Genomic DNA, 17,058 nt, shown 5'->3' on the forward strand with positions numbered 1-17,058 from the left:
TTGCTCGGAACTGAGGGTGTCCCTTTCTTTACCCCTTCTCCGGCCCACCCCCGACCCCACGGCCCCCAGCTTTTCTTCTTTGTTCATTTGTCCTTCTTTTCAGAAAGCCAAATAAACAGCATCTTTGATGTGCGGCGGCTGCCCCCGAGAAGTCGGAGGAACTCTTGCTTGGCGGGCACCGCAGACGGAAGAGCCCGACTCCCGCGGACACCCTGCTCAGTCCACGCTGTCCCCACCCGGGGCTCCTTCCCGGTGGAGACGGCTACGCCCTCGCCGCAGCTGCTCACTGAGAGCCGGGGCCAGGGAAGCGAAGTCGGGAATGCGGTGGCGGCCTGGCCTCACCGCGGCCCGGGAGCTCCGAGTTCCGACCCGGTTTCCTCAGCCCGCCCTCGGCAGTGTCACCGCGTCGGCGGAAACCTGCGGAGCGGCGCGTGTGCGAGCCTGTGGGCGTCTCGGCCGCCAGCCTCGACGCCCCGCGAGGCGCAGACGCTCATCCGCCCCCGCGCACTCCTCTCCCACCCCCGCCCCCGCGCCTCCGGGACTCCCCGCGCGGTCAAACAGGCCGCTCGACAACGGGGGCCAGTTTGCCCGCACACCGATAGCCTCCATCTCTGGTGCTCGGGGTTACGTCAGGGCAGACGGGCCTGGGGGACGCGGCCCTCGAGAGGCTGGGAAGCTGGAGAGGCAGCGTCCCAGAGCCCACGGGCACCGCCGGGTGGGCGGGCCCAGGTGGGCCCCCGGACCCTCCCCTCCAGCATCTCCGCGAACCCGCACGCACCCCGGGGCCGTCGGCGGGCCCCGGATCTATATTTTCTCCTCATTAGGAGCTGGAGTTTGCTTTTGCATCTTAATGAGGAGCTGAGAGCGAGCGGGCGCTCGGAGGCCGGTGCGATGGGAGTTACACGTGAACACCCGCCTCGGAGTTGAACCTCCCCGCGTCCGTTCCGGCCGCCAGCCCCGAACCGTGCTCCTCTCTTCATTTATTTATTTTCCTAAATAAAAACATAAATCGTGTGCGGCACGCACCGAAGGGCGGTGGGGGGGGGGAGAAGCCCGGCTCGACAGATGCGAGCATCTGGCCGCAGCATTCATTAGACACAAAATGGCTCCTCTTTGGAGCTTCCTTTCCCCCTCCCCCTTCTCTGCCCTCCCCCCTACGTCACGGGTGGGCGCACCCGCTTCCCACCCGCCCCGCCCCTTTCTCGCCCCTGCCCCCACGTGGGGGCCGCAGACCCCGCCCCCGATCAAGGCCCGGAAGGCCAATCAGAGACGGCTGATGGGACTCTCTGTTACCGATTGGTGAAGCTGCCGAGCGCTGTCAGTTCGAGACCAAGGCTGTCAGTCAAAACCACGCGGGGTGGGGGAGCGCTGACAAATGCCGAGGCTTCTGAGCCTCCCGCTTGCAAATAGTGCTTGGAATGGCTGCTTAATTAGCTTTGAATGGCTTTTCCTTCCAGCTCAAACAATCTGTCACTACCATGTGGTATAAAGGAGCCATGCATAAAAAAGTAAGCAGAGGCTAAATATCAATTTGATTTTGTGTATCAAAGGAATATTTTATTTTTCTCCCTAGTAATGAAACGTATCAATTTAAATAATAAAAGGTAAAAACACACACACACAAAAAGAAAGAAAAGAAAAAAAGAAAAAGGAAAAAAAGCCAAACTCCACGGTTCTCCGACTCCTGTGCAAGCCTGAAACAGGTAATTTCTACGGCCCACGTTCAGGAGGAAGCCTGAAGCCTTCCCCCCACTCTCCCCCCACTTTTAAACTTGCATTAAGTGTTCTGTTGTCGTCCAGAAGTCTAGAAGGAGTGATGGGGGAGGGGTGGCAATGTAAAAGGAGGTGGGGACGGGGAAGGGGGCAAACTTTAAAGGGAGCTCTTTGAAGCTGCTAATCAAAGTGGAGGGGGGGTTTAAGACCCCATAAACTGGGGCTCCCGCAGCAGGTCTCGATTTGGGAGCTGAGAGGAGGGGGGGAGAGCGAGTGTGCGTCTCGCCCGGATTTATTAAACACAATGCCTTCAAGATGCCCGGGACGCGGCCCCTGTTCCGGCTTTCTCCCTCTCCGCTCTCACTCGAGACTGGCTCCGACGGCGCCCGCCCGCAGTCGGCCGGGCCCTAGATCAGGTCTACGCAGACCGTGGCCAGAAGAGACGTCTCGGGTTTGGCGTCGCTCCTGCCCCGACGTCCACTCTCCTGGGGACCCCATGAGCAGAGCAGACTCACGGCGAGTTCACCTGTGAGCCCCAGCCCTACGGCCAGCGCCAGGCCTGCAAGCTTGGAGGAGCCCGCGGGGCGTGTCATCGACCTCGTTTTGCAGGGAGCCGCCTCCTCTGCAGGGCCCGACTGGACTGCTCCGCCACCCAGTCCGAAATGATAACGGCGCCCAAGCACTTTCTGTGTACAAGGCAGGACACTGCTACCCAGGCGAGAACTCTCTTCATCCTCACCTCACTCCTGAAGGAAGCGGCCTGGCTGGTAGTCCATTTTATAGAGTCAAAAAGAGAAGCCGACAAAGTTCAGTAACTTGCCCCAAGCTGGGCAGAGGTGTCAGGATTAATAGTCCAGGGCAGCGGTCTCAACAGCCAACTTCAGCGCCCCCTGTGCTAGCGCGAGCTGGACCGGCGCGAGCTTTTGCAAAAGGAAAGGCATTCATTCATTCATATTCACTCATTCATTCTGAGGGTCAGGCGATGAGGTCAGAGGCCCAGCTCCCCAGCCCCTGGCTTCCACTCGCTCTGCACCCAGCATCACTCCCAGCTCTGCTGGGCTGTCTGGGCCTCCTGCCGGAAGAGGAGCGGAAAGGTAAGCAACCAGGCCAGCTCCCCTTTCAGCTCGCCACCGCTCTACCCCCCACCTTGCCACCCCACAAATTAGGAAAAACAAGGAGAAAAATCATTTTTTTTATGCTCAAGAGAGAAAAGAAAAAACATGTATACAACACCCTGTCCAAAGCGCTTGACAATTATTTTTAAAGAAGGAGGGGAGTGGAGAGAGAGAGTTCAAACGTCTCTGTCTCCAGTTCTAATTGGAAACGTTTCAACTGTTTATGTTACAAGAAGTGTCAGGGTCATTTGCTACCGGAGAGCTGACTTTTCATTGGCTGCTTAATTGAGTACCTCGGAGTCCACCCCACGTGGGAGAGGAATTCCTGGCATAAAAAAAAAAAAAAAAAAAGTCACCCGGTGAGACAGAAAGTCCGGCCTGGATTTGCAGAGCGGAGGTTCCCCAGCCCCTCATTTGGGGTACAGGGTGGTTGGTGGGCAGCTGTTTGCCAGCTCCAAGAGCTGCTTTTCTGGTTTTTAAAAAATAATTGTCAAACACTTTAGATAAAGTGTTAGTATATGTTTTCTCCCTTTCCCAGCAATCAAAGGGTCTGACTCAGGTCAGCCACTGGGCTGTGACCTTCTATTTGAGGAAGAGCTCAGTAGTACTTTGGGTGGGTTTCAGATCTCTCCCTATCATCCCTCCTCCCCGCCCCCCCAGCCTCCACTGGCTTTGATTTTCTAAAGGTCTGTTGTTGGGACTGCCCAAAGGGAAGAGAAATCTTTCTCTCCCCTCTCCCCTTTGGTTGATTCTGTAAGGCTCCTCTGATGATTGGCCCTTGACTTGCTAGGGCAGTTCTGTCCCCCCACCTTCAACACCCCTACCCGCCCCCCCCCCAGTCATCCCCAGCCTTCTTCCACAAGTGAGCACCTCACCACAGAGTGAAAGGAAAGGGAATTTTTATTTATTTAACATACTCTTACATAGTGCTTAACTCTGTCCCAGACACTGTTCTAAGCACTTGACAAATATTAACACACTTAATCCTCTCACAGTGAATGAAGTGGGTACTATCAGTATCACCCCTATTTTACAGAGGGGGCAATTGACACGCAGTGGTACAATGACTTGCCCAGAGTCACTTCAGTGGCTGATGGACTTGAACCCAGGCAATCTGGCTCCGGAGTCTTCACCCCCCCCACACTCCACTGTGCAAGCTTGGCTTTCCTGGGAATAGAGATCAGGGCTGCAGGACAGATCACAGGAAACTGGAGGGCCCCAGGAAGTCCCAGAGGGAGCTCTTCCTGCAACCACCTCATTTCAGGGAAGGGAACTGAGTTCTGAGAGGCTGGGGAACTTCCCAGGGTCTCCCTACCCCTCTTCCAGTTCTCTGGCTGGTCCCAGCTATGTGACCTTGGGGGACTTATTTAATCTTGCTAAACCTCCATTTCCTCGTCTGTAAAGTGGAGATAACAATCCTGTCCACCTCAGAGGATTGTTTTGAGGACTGATGGAGCTAATGCATGCAATGTACTTAGTACAGAACCTGGCACATTAGGTGATCAATAACAGTTAGCCATGTTGGCCATGATGATGATGATGATGCAGAACCATCAGATGATTCAACTCCTTGCACATTTTGTGGGTGCCTGCAGAGATGAGGAAGGTCTAATGTCCCAGCCCTTGCAGGGAATAATCCAGGCAGTAGCCAAGCCCCGGTGGGAACACCCAGCTCGCTGAAGCCCCTCCTGAGGTCATCAGGCCTTCCCCTCCTTCTCTGGAATTCCCATTCTTTATCGTGGTCCTCAGATGACCTTGGACATCCATACTGCCCAAAGACCCTTGAGGTGTGTGTGGGAGGGGGAGGGCAGAAGGGAGGGGGCAATTCAAAGCTAAGTCTTGGAGGGCTTGGAGGGGTGAGGGGTTCTGGGGGCAGAGAAGTCCGACTAAACAGCAGTGGAGTCCATAGCATTTCTGAGAAGACAAGCCACAACAATGAAGTATATGAGTATGAAGTGGTCTGGCTCTGAGGGAGAACAGGAATTGTGACGGGGACGTTCTCTGAGGGCTCCCTGGAAGGGTGGAGCTTGAGCTCAGCCAAGAAGGATGGACAGAAGTGCCAGTGGGTAAAGGGGACCAGGCTGAACAAAGACTTCTAACAGAAACCTTTCCCCCTCAGCCTGCGCCAGGGTGCTTTCTGCTTCCTTGGGTCCTTTCTGTGTTTTGCCACCTGACAACGTGCTTTGGCTCCCTTCCTTAAGACCCCTGCCCTCATCCCAACTTCTATTTCAGACTCCAGTGAAATCTGTCTCTAAAGTCTCCTAAGGTCAGGAGAGAGGAATCCACTCATTAGTACTGTGTGGCAGCCCCAGCCTGGGCATCAGGTGGCCTGAGGATCTGCAAGATCCTGGGGAAGACCCTGAAACTCTCAGGGTCTCGGTTTCCAGATCTGTAGAATGGGAACAGTGACACTTGATTGCTTACCTGGCAAGAATTTACAGAAAGCCTACTCTGTGTAAGACCTCTTTGGAGGTACCAAAATCTAAGGGAAGCCTTTGCCTTTGGAACATACACAAGGCAGGACAACCCCTAATTCCAGGCTGTATGTAGGCCCTAAGAACCAAATAGAGTCTATGCAGGGAAGCAGTATTGGGTAGAAGGGTGGAGGTTGACAGTCAGGGAAGCTGCCTATAGAGGGTGGCCCTCGGTGTGGCTAAGTGGAGAGGAAGGGGAGGGTTCCAGACAGGGGCAAAGGTGCCCAGCCGGGACGTTCTAGAGAATGCTGGGGATGGTTTGCTTGCCTGGTGGCCCAACTGGCAGAGGAGGCCACCACCTCTCTCCGGAAAGCTAAGGAAGCCGGGCAGTAATTTAATGAGCCCCTTCTGTCCACCTGGGACTCTGTGCTGAGTAGGCATGGAATGTGTTTGTTCACCTGTCTTTAGCAGAAGCTTAAGTCTGGAAACATTCTCCCAGCATTCCATCCAAAGCCGAGCTCCACCACATCCCGCTGTTCCCAAGGCGCACTTTGCTGACCTCCACTGACTAAGGGCGCAGGGTTTCTATGCCTCATGCCGGAACCCGGTAAATATTTATCGAAGTGATCGGGCGTCCTAATTAAGAGATTTGTGCCATTTCTTTCTTTCCTTTTTAAGGATTCAAAGAGGAGGCTTAGGAGATTAAGAAATATTTTGCTGGTATTAATGCATCCAACTTCACAAGGGTGAGGCCCATGCCGCAAGAATTATCCAGGCCAGCAAGCAGAGGGGAGTGCTCTGGGTCAGGCTGGATGATTAAGGGGGGGACTGTCACCAAGCACACTTGGTCTTTGATGGTGGTTGCGGGTTCGGCGAGGAGAGAGGAGAGGATCTGTATTTGCCTCACAGCTTTGATTTTCACTTCCAAATCTGCTCTCAGCTTTATATCCTTTTAGTAAATGAATTGATAAAAGTCTGTTTGTCGCATACAGGCAATAACAGTGAAGAGTTTGTTTATCCAGTGTGCTTACGTATACTAGTGGTTCTCAGCCAGGAGGGATTTTGTTCCTAAGGGGATGTTGGCACTATCTGGGGACATTTTTGGTTGTCACAATTGTGGGTTGTGGTGCTGCTGGCATCTAGTGAGTACAGGCCAAGGATGCCTCTAAACATCCTACTGTGCACAGAACAACCCCACAGCAAAGAATGATCCAGTCCCAGATGTGCATAGCACTGAGGTCCAGGAGCCCTGACAAACCTGTCTCACCTAACCTTAACAAGCAGGGGATCTCTCTCTGTTCCTATTTTGCAGATGAGCAAACTGAGATACAGAAAGGTATCACTTGTCTAGGATGTGAAGAAGTGGTTGTTGAACTCAGACCCTCTATCTTCAAACACAGGATCAGGGTCTTTAGACCCGTTTTCTTCTCTTTTCTCTATTCTCAGAGAATAGAGCTCTACCAGAAGGTAATTAGAACCACCTAGCCCTGGCATCCTCCCTTGTGTAGACTTTAAGCCATTTTAAAGGTTGCCCTACAAATTAGCAATTATGTAGTTGTTCAAATAAAGTCTCTCTATGAAGGGCTGGCTCTAGACAAGGTCCTGGGATTTCCTGGTAGCTCCTCCAAGTGAGGACATTAAGCCTGGCCCCTCTGGGCATCTGTATTACACTGGGAAATAGTCAGGAAAGTAGCTGTTGGCCCAGCTCTGAAAGACATCCAGGTGGAAGGCTAAGTAGGATGAGGTAGTGTGGAGTTCGGTGGGGGAGGTGTGGCCCAGGAATGGCATATGTACACTTTGCCTTCTTTGGAGGTGCCTTTGCTGGAATGAAGGTCCTGCAGGAGGGAGCCTGGGGCAACTTGAGAAGGGTGGGCTGGGGCAAGGCTGGGGGTACAGAGGGAAGAGAGTGACGGAGACTGTGAAGGTCCAGGCTGCAGGTGGACCTGGAATTCTGGGAACATGGAGAGATGGGGGCAGTAGAAGAGGGAGGGGCTTCTGATGTAAGAAAGAAGGAAATAAGGCTGATAGACCATTTCAGATTTTCATGCTGGAGTAGAATTGCAAAAAAGACTCATTTTGAAAGTCTGGAGGACCAACGTGTTGTTTGACCGCTGACCCACTGCAGAACATCTGCAGAAGGAGGCAAGGTACAAACGAAACGAAAGCCGTGTGTTCAGCTTACGGCACTATCATATCTATGGACTGGTAAGCAAGACACAACATGTAGAGCAGGGAAATATCTCCATCTGATAGATGAAAAAACTGACGATCAAGGAGAGAAGGTGGTTTGTACACCACCGCACAAGTTGATAATGGTGAGTTTGACCAGAATTAGGCCTTCTGGCGTTGGAATAACCCAGTCAGGTTTTTAAACTGTGCTCTAAGGCGGTCCTGGGATCTGCAGAAGTTGATGGGGTGGGAAGAAGATGGGGAAGTGGAGAGGGTGGAGACAGGGATCCCCTCCCCCACTTCCGTTGGAAGCTCTCCAATTTTTATCTGTTTAATACATTAGGTTCTACAAAATACTTTGGGGAAATAAAGAGGAGGTTCCGGAGCTAAATAAGAAGTTTTAGAATCACTAAACTACATGATATCTGTCCAGACATTCTCAGCTGTGACTACAGAATTTTCTCCCGCTTAGTGAGAAGGGCTGTAGAAGCCCCACTCGCTGGGAGGGGCACTGCCGATGCCTCATTAGTAGAAGACCTTGCATTGTCTTCACACCTAGGGAGTCCTTAGTGCTAATCTGGCTTCCCATTTGCGCTTGTGAAATGGCCTAAGCGGAAAGGGAGACTCTGGGAGGCTGAGGGCCACTCTTACACCCTCAGAGCGGGCTGGATGGCTCAAAGCGGAGAGCTGTAGATAATTCTGGGCCATCTCCCTCCCTCCCCACCACCCACACCTGCCCTTTTATAGAGGACAGAAGGGAAACCCAGGGAGACCCAGTGATCTGCTCAAGTCACTCAGCTCAGGAGTGGGAGACCTGGGGTTCCACCCCAGCCCTGTCCAGCTGCAGAGTCAGTGCTCATGAGCATTGAACTGCTCTACCCAGTACCACCCTGCCTCATCAACCCACCATTCCTTTGTGCTTGGAAAGTCACAGTGAACTAATGCTCCACTGTCTGCTAAGCAAGGCCCTGGCACTTTCTGATACATCATCTTATGTGTTACCTTGGCCCCCAGCACTCATCATGCATTCCAACTTCCTTACTAGGCACCTTCCTATACTGCAGAGGCTGACAGCTAAGCATCACACTTCTAGACTCCTTCCTTGCAAGGGTCCTGAACAAAAATACAGTTCAACAATTAGATGCTCTCAAGCAAGATAGGAAAGCAGCAGTACGGCAGAGACCATCTCTGGCTACCCCAATCGTTTCTGAATGGTGATGTGTTTGTAAGGATGGTGGTTTTTTCTGCACCCCTGTTCCGGTATCTAATCACTAGTTTCATAAGTGTCAAGGGTAAGTTGTGATGGGTAGTGCAGCTTTCTAAGCTCTGACTCTTGGTAACACCAGGTATTCGTCAAGTCAGAGATGCTAGAGGTGGCCATCTATCCCCCCATCCTCCTGACTGTGCCAGGCAGCCCTCCCGCCAAGGGTCCTAGAGGAAAGCATGGGGCAAAAACCTTCATGACATTGGATTTGGCAGTGATTTATTGGACGCGACACCAAAAGCACAGGCAATAAACACAAAAATAGGCAAATGGGACTATATCAAACTTAAAACTTCTGTGTGTCAAAGGAAGCAACCAACAGAGTGAAAGGCTACAGAGTGGCAGAAAATATTTGCAAATCATATACCTGATGAGGGGCTAATATCCAGATTATATAAAGAACTCCCACAGGTAAACAACAAAAAAATAGATAACTGGATTTAAAAACGGGCAAAGGACTTGAATAGGAGTTCCTCCAAAGAGGATATACAGATGGCCCACAAGCACAGGACAAGATGTTCAACATCACTAGTCATTAGAGAAATGCAAACCAAAACCACAATGATATATCACCTCAACCTCATTAGGATGACCATTATATTAAAAAAAGGAAATAACAAGTGTTAGGGATGATGTGGTAAAATTCGAACCCTTGTGCACTGACTGTTGGGAGTGTTAAATAGTATGGAGGCTCTTCAAAAAGTTAAAAATAGGCTTCCCTGGTGGCGCAGTGGTTGAGAATCCGCCTGCCAATGCAGGGGACACGGGTTCGCGCCCTGGTCTGGGAAGATCCCACATGCCGCGGACCGACTAGGCCCGTGAGCCGCAATTACTGAGCCTGCGCGTCTGGAGCCTGTGCTCCGCGACAAGAGAGGCCGCGATCGTGAGAGGGCCGCGCACCGCGATGAAGAGTGGCCCCCGCTCGCCGCAACTACAGAAAGCCCTAGCACAGAAACGAAGACCCAACATAGCAATCAATCAATCAATCAATCAATCAATCAATCTTAAAAAAAAAAAAAAAAGTTAAAAATAGAATTACCATAGGATCCAGCAGTTCCACTTCTGGGTATACACCTAAAAACCACTGAAAGCAGGATCTTGAAGAGGTATTTGCACACCTGTGTTCATTGCAGCATTATTCACAATAGCCAAGAGGTGCATGCAACCCAAGTGTCTATCTATGGATGAATGGATAAACAGAATGTGATATATACATACAATGGAATATTACTCAATTTTAAGAAAGAAGGAAATTCTGTCATGTGCTACAATATGGGTAAAACTTGAGGACATTATGCTGAACGGAACAAGCCAGTCACGAAAAGACAAACACTGTATGATCCCACTTACTTCATGTATGTAAAGTAGTCAAATTCATAGAAACAGAAAGTAAAATGGTGGTTGCCAGGAGCTGGGGGGAGGGGAAATGGGTACTGAGTTTCAGTTTTGCAAGATGAAAAAAATTCTAGAGATCTGTTGCACAACAATGAGCTAATTTAGTTAACACTGTTGAACTGTACACTTAAAAATGATTAAGATGGTAAATTTTATGTTATGTGCTTTTTACCGTAATTGAAAGAAAAAAAACAGAGGCAGCCCCTCTGGCAGACAAGTTCTGTGGAGTTCTAGGTATGATTCCCAGAGGCCCAGCCCCAGCCCTCTGCTCTAGCCCTTCCAGTGGTATCTCAGATACCAATTCCTTCCACTGAACGCTGTCTGTGTCACATCGCTAAAGTGGCTTCTGTTTCCCGCACCCGACTCCTGGCTGGTACCCTCCTACTTCTTCCGGCCAACCTCCTGACTGTGCCAATCTCAGCCTGACTTGGGCTTTTGGGGTGTTCTGTCTTTCCTTGCTGTTTAACTGTTTCACAAGAATAATGATATTGAAAATAACAATGACTCAGGGCCATCAAGCCTGAGCATAAACAGATGAATTCATGCAACCTAGTGCAGGGTACATTCTTCTATTCAGAGCCCAAGTGCTCTTGGAAGACAGATGTGGGTTGATATTCTGATTCTTCTGCTTTTCTTTTTTTTTTTTTTTGCTGTGGAACCTTGGGCAAAACACTTGTTTTTGCTAAGCCTCAGTTTCCTCATCGGTAGAATGGGGATATTAATGGTGCCTTCCTGACAGGGTGGTTGTGAGAATTAAGTGGGATAACGTGGGCTGGCAGCAAGCTTTCAATGACTGTTAGTGATTCTGAATGAATGAGGACATGTCAACTGCTTTGTCTCAATGTGTTCAGACCCCTTAACCTCTTTATCTAAATCCAAACTTAGATGCTTTTCTCCTAGAGCTAGATCCTCTGCTTCCGGAACTTAAATATGTCTCACATTAGTGGGAGACATGAAAAGAGGGGAAGCTGGGGACTCAGAGCCCCAAATGCTGGAGGTCAATGTTAATCAGAGGGCCCCTGGAGTCCTTGCAATGGGAAAATGCAAGTGAGGGTGGGTTTTCAGTGGGTAACAGATGTGTGTGTGTGGGTGGGTGAGATGGGATTGGGGACTTGCTCATCTGGAGCTAGCGAGAGCCTGACGTGGATGCAGCCCCTGCCCACCTGCCTGCAGCCTCCCACCCTACAAAGGCCAAATCCAGACAGACACTGGGAACCAGAGCCAGGCGGCCTCCACAGTTGGCAGTGCAGGGAGCCCCTTTTAGCCAATGAGGAGCATGCCCTCTCCAACCCAATTAACTGCAGCCTCATAACGCCTAACTAAGACGAGAACGAGGCCAGACCAAGGCAGAGGAAGACCAAAGCCTCCACAACTGTGACTAGGGGATCTGGGCTGGAGAGAGTCTTTAGAAGCCCCGCGTTATGCTGTTGGTTGGGACCTGCAGAATTGAAGGCTAGAGCAGATTTGGCCGTCAACACAGAGGGGGAGCTGTGAACAGAATCCCCCTCCCAGATGGTAAATCAACAGGACTGACTTTGGAAAGGGCTCTCAAAAAGGAGCCGAAGGGGCTTCCCTGGTGGCGCAGTGGTTGAGAATCCGCCTGCCAACGCAGGGGACACGGGTTGGAGCCCCGGTCTGGGAAGATCCCACATGCCGCGGAGCAACTGGGCCCGTGAGCCACGATTACTGAGCCTGCGCGTCTGGAGCCTGTGCCACAACTAGAGAAAGCCCTCGCACAGAAACGAAGACCCAACACAGCCATAAATAAATCAAAATAAATAAATTAAAAAAAAAAAAAAAAAAAGGAGCCAAGGGAGATTGGAAGAGCAGGTAACTCGGAGCTGGATGGTTGATGGCCTTGGAGGCCAGGCTAAGTGACCCGGCCTTTGTATGGGGGATGCTAAAATCATCGACTACTAGGTGTCAGGCCCACACTAAGCTGTTCACACAATCGTCTCCTCAAACTGTACAACCATCGGGTCACGCACGGTTGCAGGGGTGGGCTACGGCCCAGACTCCCCCGAGGACGGAGGCCCCAGGCCCCAGCTGCGGGGAGTATTGGGAGCTCCCAGAACTGCCCTCAGCAGAGGAAAGCCCCCTTGCCCAAGGTCACACTCCTGCACCACCTGGGAAAGCCAGAATCCAATGACGGGTGGGCTGTGGGAGTGTAGAAGCCCAGGGCCCCAGCCTCAGGTTGGGTAGCTCTGAAAGGCCACCCAGCTCCAGAGCATTCCTGCAGGTTGCCTGAGACCTCTGTGTGACAGTGTCGCAGCCCTCTGCCTTCTCCCTCTGCCCCTTCCTGCTGCCCTCGCTGCTCGTATCGACCCCGAGAACTCCCCTCAGTAAAACCCCTGCATTCGAACACTCCACTTTACAGTTGTCGGACGTAGCAAGTAAAAATGCAAGATACCCACTGAAATCTGAATTTTGGTTAAACGCATTTTTTTTTTTTTTTTTTTTTTTTTTTAGTATAAGTATATCCCCAGTATTACACAGGACATACGCTAAACAAAAACCCTTCGTTTATCTGAAATTCACATTTAACTGGGCATCCTGTGTTTGATCTGGCAAGCCTGCTCCATCTCAGAGTCCCTTCTTGGGCGAATCTGACCTATAACAAAGGCCCATGAAGTGGTACTCTCATTGCCCCTTTGTAGAAACAACACGAAGCCTGAAAGGAATTACAGTCACACACTGTAACCCTGGTTATTGCCCTAGGGTGACCACAAAAGCAGTGCACCTGGGAGCTGGAGCCAGCCGCTGGATTGGGTGGGGGGGGGGGGGGGGGGGGGGGGGGGTGCAGAAACTCCTCGGCCCTTTTCAAAGCACCACCTCTACCTGGGCCTGCAGCTCTGGAGGAGATGGTTCCTCCCCGGCTTTTCCAGCGAGCCTTCCCAGGGCAGAGCTGAACAACCCGGGGAAGAACATTTTAATCAGCCACCCTGTCTCAGCCTCTCTTGGCCTTTGCTTTCATTGTCAGAATCTGTGTCGATAGCTGGAAATCCAGGCAGCAGCACAAGTGGGCTCTGCTCTGCTCTTTCCTAAGCAGAAATCTCACAAAGGGCAGGGCTCCCCTCTTTACAAGGAAAACAAACAGGTCTCCAGGCTCCCAGGGGGTGGGGGTGGGCTTGGGGGAGGGGCTGTGGGCAGGCAGCTGGCTCAGCCCGGCCCCCGTGCTCCCACCCTCTTAGCTTCCCACTTCCATCTGGCAGATCCTGCGGCCTGGCCTGCGGCGGGGGGGGGGGGGGGGGGGGGGGGGGGGGGGGGGTGGGGGGGGGGGTGGGGGGAGCCTCGGCAGGCTTCCCCTCTCCTCTAGAGAGTGCGGCTGGCTCAAGCCTCTGAATCGCTCAGCTGGGCCACTGGGCTCGGCAGTTCCACTCCATCCCTCCCTAGGAGCCAGTGTAACCTCAAAACCCTCCCATGGCTCCCTTAGGTGGTGTAGATCACACCTCTAGCCTTTGCTCTTGGGTTCCTTCTACCTGAATGCCCTTTCTTCTCTGTTTGAGCTCGTGGAATCCCACCCACTCTTTAAGGCCTTTTCTTTACTGTTTCCCCCCCCCCTTGCCGAACCCCCTTGGTCAGAACGAGTCACTCCCCCTGCCCTGTGGTTAGTTGGGCAAGTGTGGGTCTCTGCACTTAGGCTGTGAGCATCACCTGACCTTTGTACGGTGATGTCCAGCGTATAAGGTCATTTTCACATTCTTGCTCCCTTGCAGCTCTCTTGGATAGAGATCACCGTCCCCGTTCTAAAGATGATGCAATAGAAGCCTGGAAGGTTTCCTGGTGTGCCCATGGCCAGGGAGCTAATAATTGCAGAGCAGGACTCAACTACCCAGATCTTCTTGGTCACATGCCAGTGCTATTTACATTAAAGGCTGGACTTATGAACTTACGTGCCAACAACGCTTAGCTCCGTGGGGAGGCACATAGCAGGAGCTCATTAAATGCTGAATTAAATGCCACGAATCAGAGAGTTTGCAAAAATATCCGGGGTCGGGGGGGTCATTTGGAGATGTCTAACGGCTTTCAATAATGCTGAGAAAAATCCCTTCCTCTGCTATCTCTCCCCATCCCCATGCCTGCCAGGCTCCCAGTAGAGTGTGGGGTTGCTAGGGCAGGAGTCCCACTTCCTGTTCTGCCCCCTTCCTCTTTAACTGGAATGCTGGGGCCGGTGACGGGGAGGTCAGCCTCCGGGGCGTACAGTAGGAAGCTACCATCGTTGTGCCACTGATGGTAACACCAAGAGGAACTGGGATTGGGGCCCCTGCAGGCCGGGGAAGGGGGGGTGTGGAGGTACTTTCCACTCCTGGGGTGGCCCCAGCATCACCAGCCTACCTGGGAAAAAGCAGGTCTGGAATCTCCCACCCCACCTCCCATGGACCACTCGCACGGCGGCCCCTGAGGACAGGGTCTGGGGAAGGGCTTCCGCCCTGAATCTTTCCTGTGAACAGCTCCCTCAGGGAATCACGACGGTGCCACCTCCCAAGTACATCCTCCGCTGCCATCTCTGCCTCTTCCGGGCTTAGGTGGAGTCAGGGGCAAAGGAGGAGAGAAGGTGTACCAGGCAGAAGAGCAGGACTTGTGTAGCAAGTCCTGGAGGCTCGAGAAAGAGTAGATGCAGGTGGTCTGGCTCAGCTGAGAAGGCCGCGGGCAAGGGTACAGAGGCAGGAGAGAGAGGATGCTGGCAGCCTGGGGTGCCGTGCCACGGAGTTTGGGAATCCTCCTGAGGATGGAAGGAAGCCACAGGATGACCATTACCGGGGAGGGCCATGATTAGGTTGGCAGTTTAGAAGGATCCCTCTAGAAGTCACACAGGGATGGGTGGGGGGAGGGAGGAAAGCAAGATAGGCAGTGACGGCAACAGTCTAGCCCCGGGGTGATTTTTCTGGGGCCACTCCAAGTAGTGGGAAGAGTTGAACTGCGGGGTCTGGCGGCACAGGGTGTGAATCCTCGGGAAGTGGCTCATCCGAGCTCGCACACCAGCTGGCTGTGTGACTTTGGGCAAGTCACTTAACCTCTCAGAGTCTCAGTTTGTTCTTCTGTGAGGACGCCTATCTCCCAGGGAGATCCTAAAGTTGAAAAAAAAAGGCGATAAAAATTAAGAGGGTCTGGGGGCAGGAGAGGCATGAACTGTACTTAAGCTTCCAACTAGGGGAGGTTCCAGATGAAAATGGCACAGTCTGAAATTGCCCGGTTCAGAACAAGGACTCTGGCACTGACGGTGCTGGATTTGAATACTGGCTCCATTACTTAGTAGTATGCAGTTGGGGTCTAGCCGCTTCATTTCTCTGAGCTTCTTCTTTAGCACCTGTAAAATGGGCGTAATAATATCTGCCTGACAAGGTTCTGGGGCAGGATCATGTGAGATGATTCCCAGCACCCAGAACACTGCGAGTGTTCCAAAGATGGGAATGGTTGTCACTATCATCATTATTATTATCATCCTTAGAGGAATAGAATCAAAAATATTTTTTCTTTTGATTTTCGTTATCGGCATGCTGTATATGCAGTAATTATTTTAATAGTGAAGAAAATTAACTCATCAAGAAAATGAGAAGACAAGCCACAGACTAGGAGAAATCGTTTGCAAGAGACATATCTGATAATGGAATGTTATCCAAAATATACAAAGAATTCTTAAAACTCAACAATAAGAAAATAAACAACCCAAGTTAAAAAATAGACAAAAGGTCTGAACAGACATTTCACCAAAGAAGATACTCAAATGGCAAGTAAGCATATAAAAAGATCCTCCACATTATATGTCACTAGGGAAATGCAAATTAAAACAATAAGACCACTATATACCTATTAAGAATGGCCAAATTACAAACAACACTGACAACACCAAATGCTGGTGAGGATGAGAAGGATTAGGAACTCTCATTCGTTGCTGGCGGGAATGCAAAATGGTACAGCCACTATGGAAAACAGTTTAGTTTGGAAAACTGAACATATTCTTACCGTACAATCCAGCAGTTGCACTCCATGTTATTTACCCAACGGAGACGAAAACTTATGTCCGTACAAAAACCTTCACGTGGATGTTTGTAGCAGCCTTATTCATAATTGCCAAAACTTGGAAGCAACCAAGACGTCCTTCAGCAAGTGAAAGGATAAAGAAACTGTGGTACATCCAGACAATGGGATATTTTTCAGCACTAAAAAGAAATGAGCTATCAAGCCAGGAAAAGGCATGGAGGAACCTTACATGCTTACTACTAAGTGAAGGAAGCCAATCTGAAAAGGCTACGTACTATATGATTCCAACTACATGACATTCTAGGAAAGGCAAAAAAGGACACAGCAAAAAGATCACTGGTTGCCAGGGGGAAGGAAGGATGAATAGGTGGTGCACAGAGGATTTCTAGGGCAGATTCAGACTGGGAAAATTAGGATGGCCTAGATGCAGGGTGCCTGGTGCAGGGTGATGGGTGGAGTGGGAAGTGAAGGTCCCCTGTCCTCAAGGCCCCATCACTCAGTCCTACCCTTTCCAAGCCTCCTCCCCCTGCTTCCTGTGAGTGGCTGATCCTCCTGGGTGCCTGAAGCTGGGGAGGCTCTCTACCTACATGTCAGCACTTGGTCCCCCTCTGCCCTGCTCTAGCCTTCTCTAAAATGGGAATGGAGAGACGCCCCATAATCCAACAGCTCTTGAGGCCAGGCCTTTCGAGGGGCACAAGTTGGGTCTCTACCTTACCTTTCCGCCCTGCCCCCCAGCCTGGCTGCCCAGCTGGATCTCCTCATGCAGAAGGGATGCTGAACCCACAGCTTGTATGTGATCTGGGTCCTGTCAGTGACACGAAGACAGGGGCACTTCCAGGGGCATCCCATCCACGGCTGCAGAGAGCCTGCCCCTCTTACCAGACGAAAAGCTCCTGTGAGGAGCTAATTAATTACCTCTCCCTTTGTTACTTAACATCAGGGACTCTGGGCCCAGGGAGAGCGCTGAGGGGCACGGGAACATGATACAGAGACCTGTGGTCACAAT

At 51.5% G+C, this 17,058-nt stretch overlaps 1 pseudogene; it reads left to right on the forward strand.

The window, feature by feature from the left end:
- Nucleotides 1-2,695: 2,695 nt before the first annotated feature.
- LOC137763033 (ras-related C3 botulinum toxin substrate 1 pseudogene) overlaps nt 2,696-17,058 on the forward strand; it is a 112,802-nt pseudogene continuing 98,439 nt past the window's right edge.

The sequence above is a fragment of the Eschrichtius robustus genome, chromosome 1 (genome assembly GCF_028021215.1).
Source record: "Eschrichtius robustus isolate mEscRob2 chromosome 1, mEscRob2.pri, whole genome shotgun sequence".
In the NCBI taxonomy this organism is placed as follows: Eukaryota; Metazoa; Chordata; class Mammalia; order Artiodactyla; family Eschrichtiidae; genus Eschrichtius; species Eschrichtius robustus.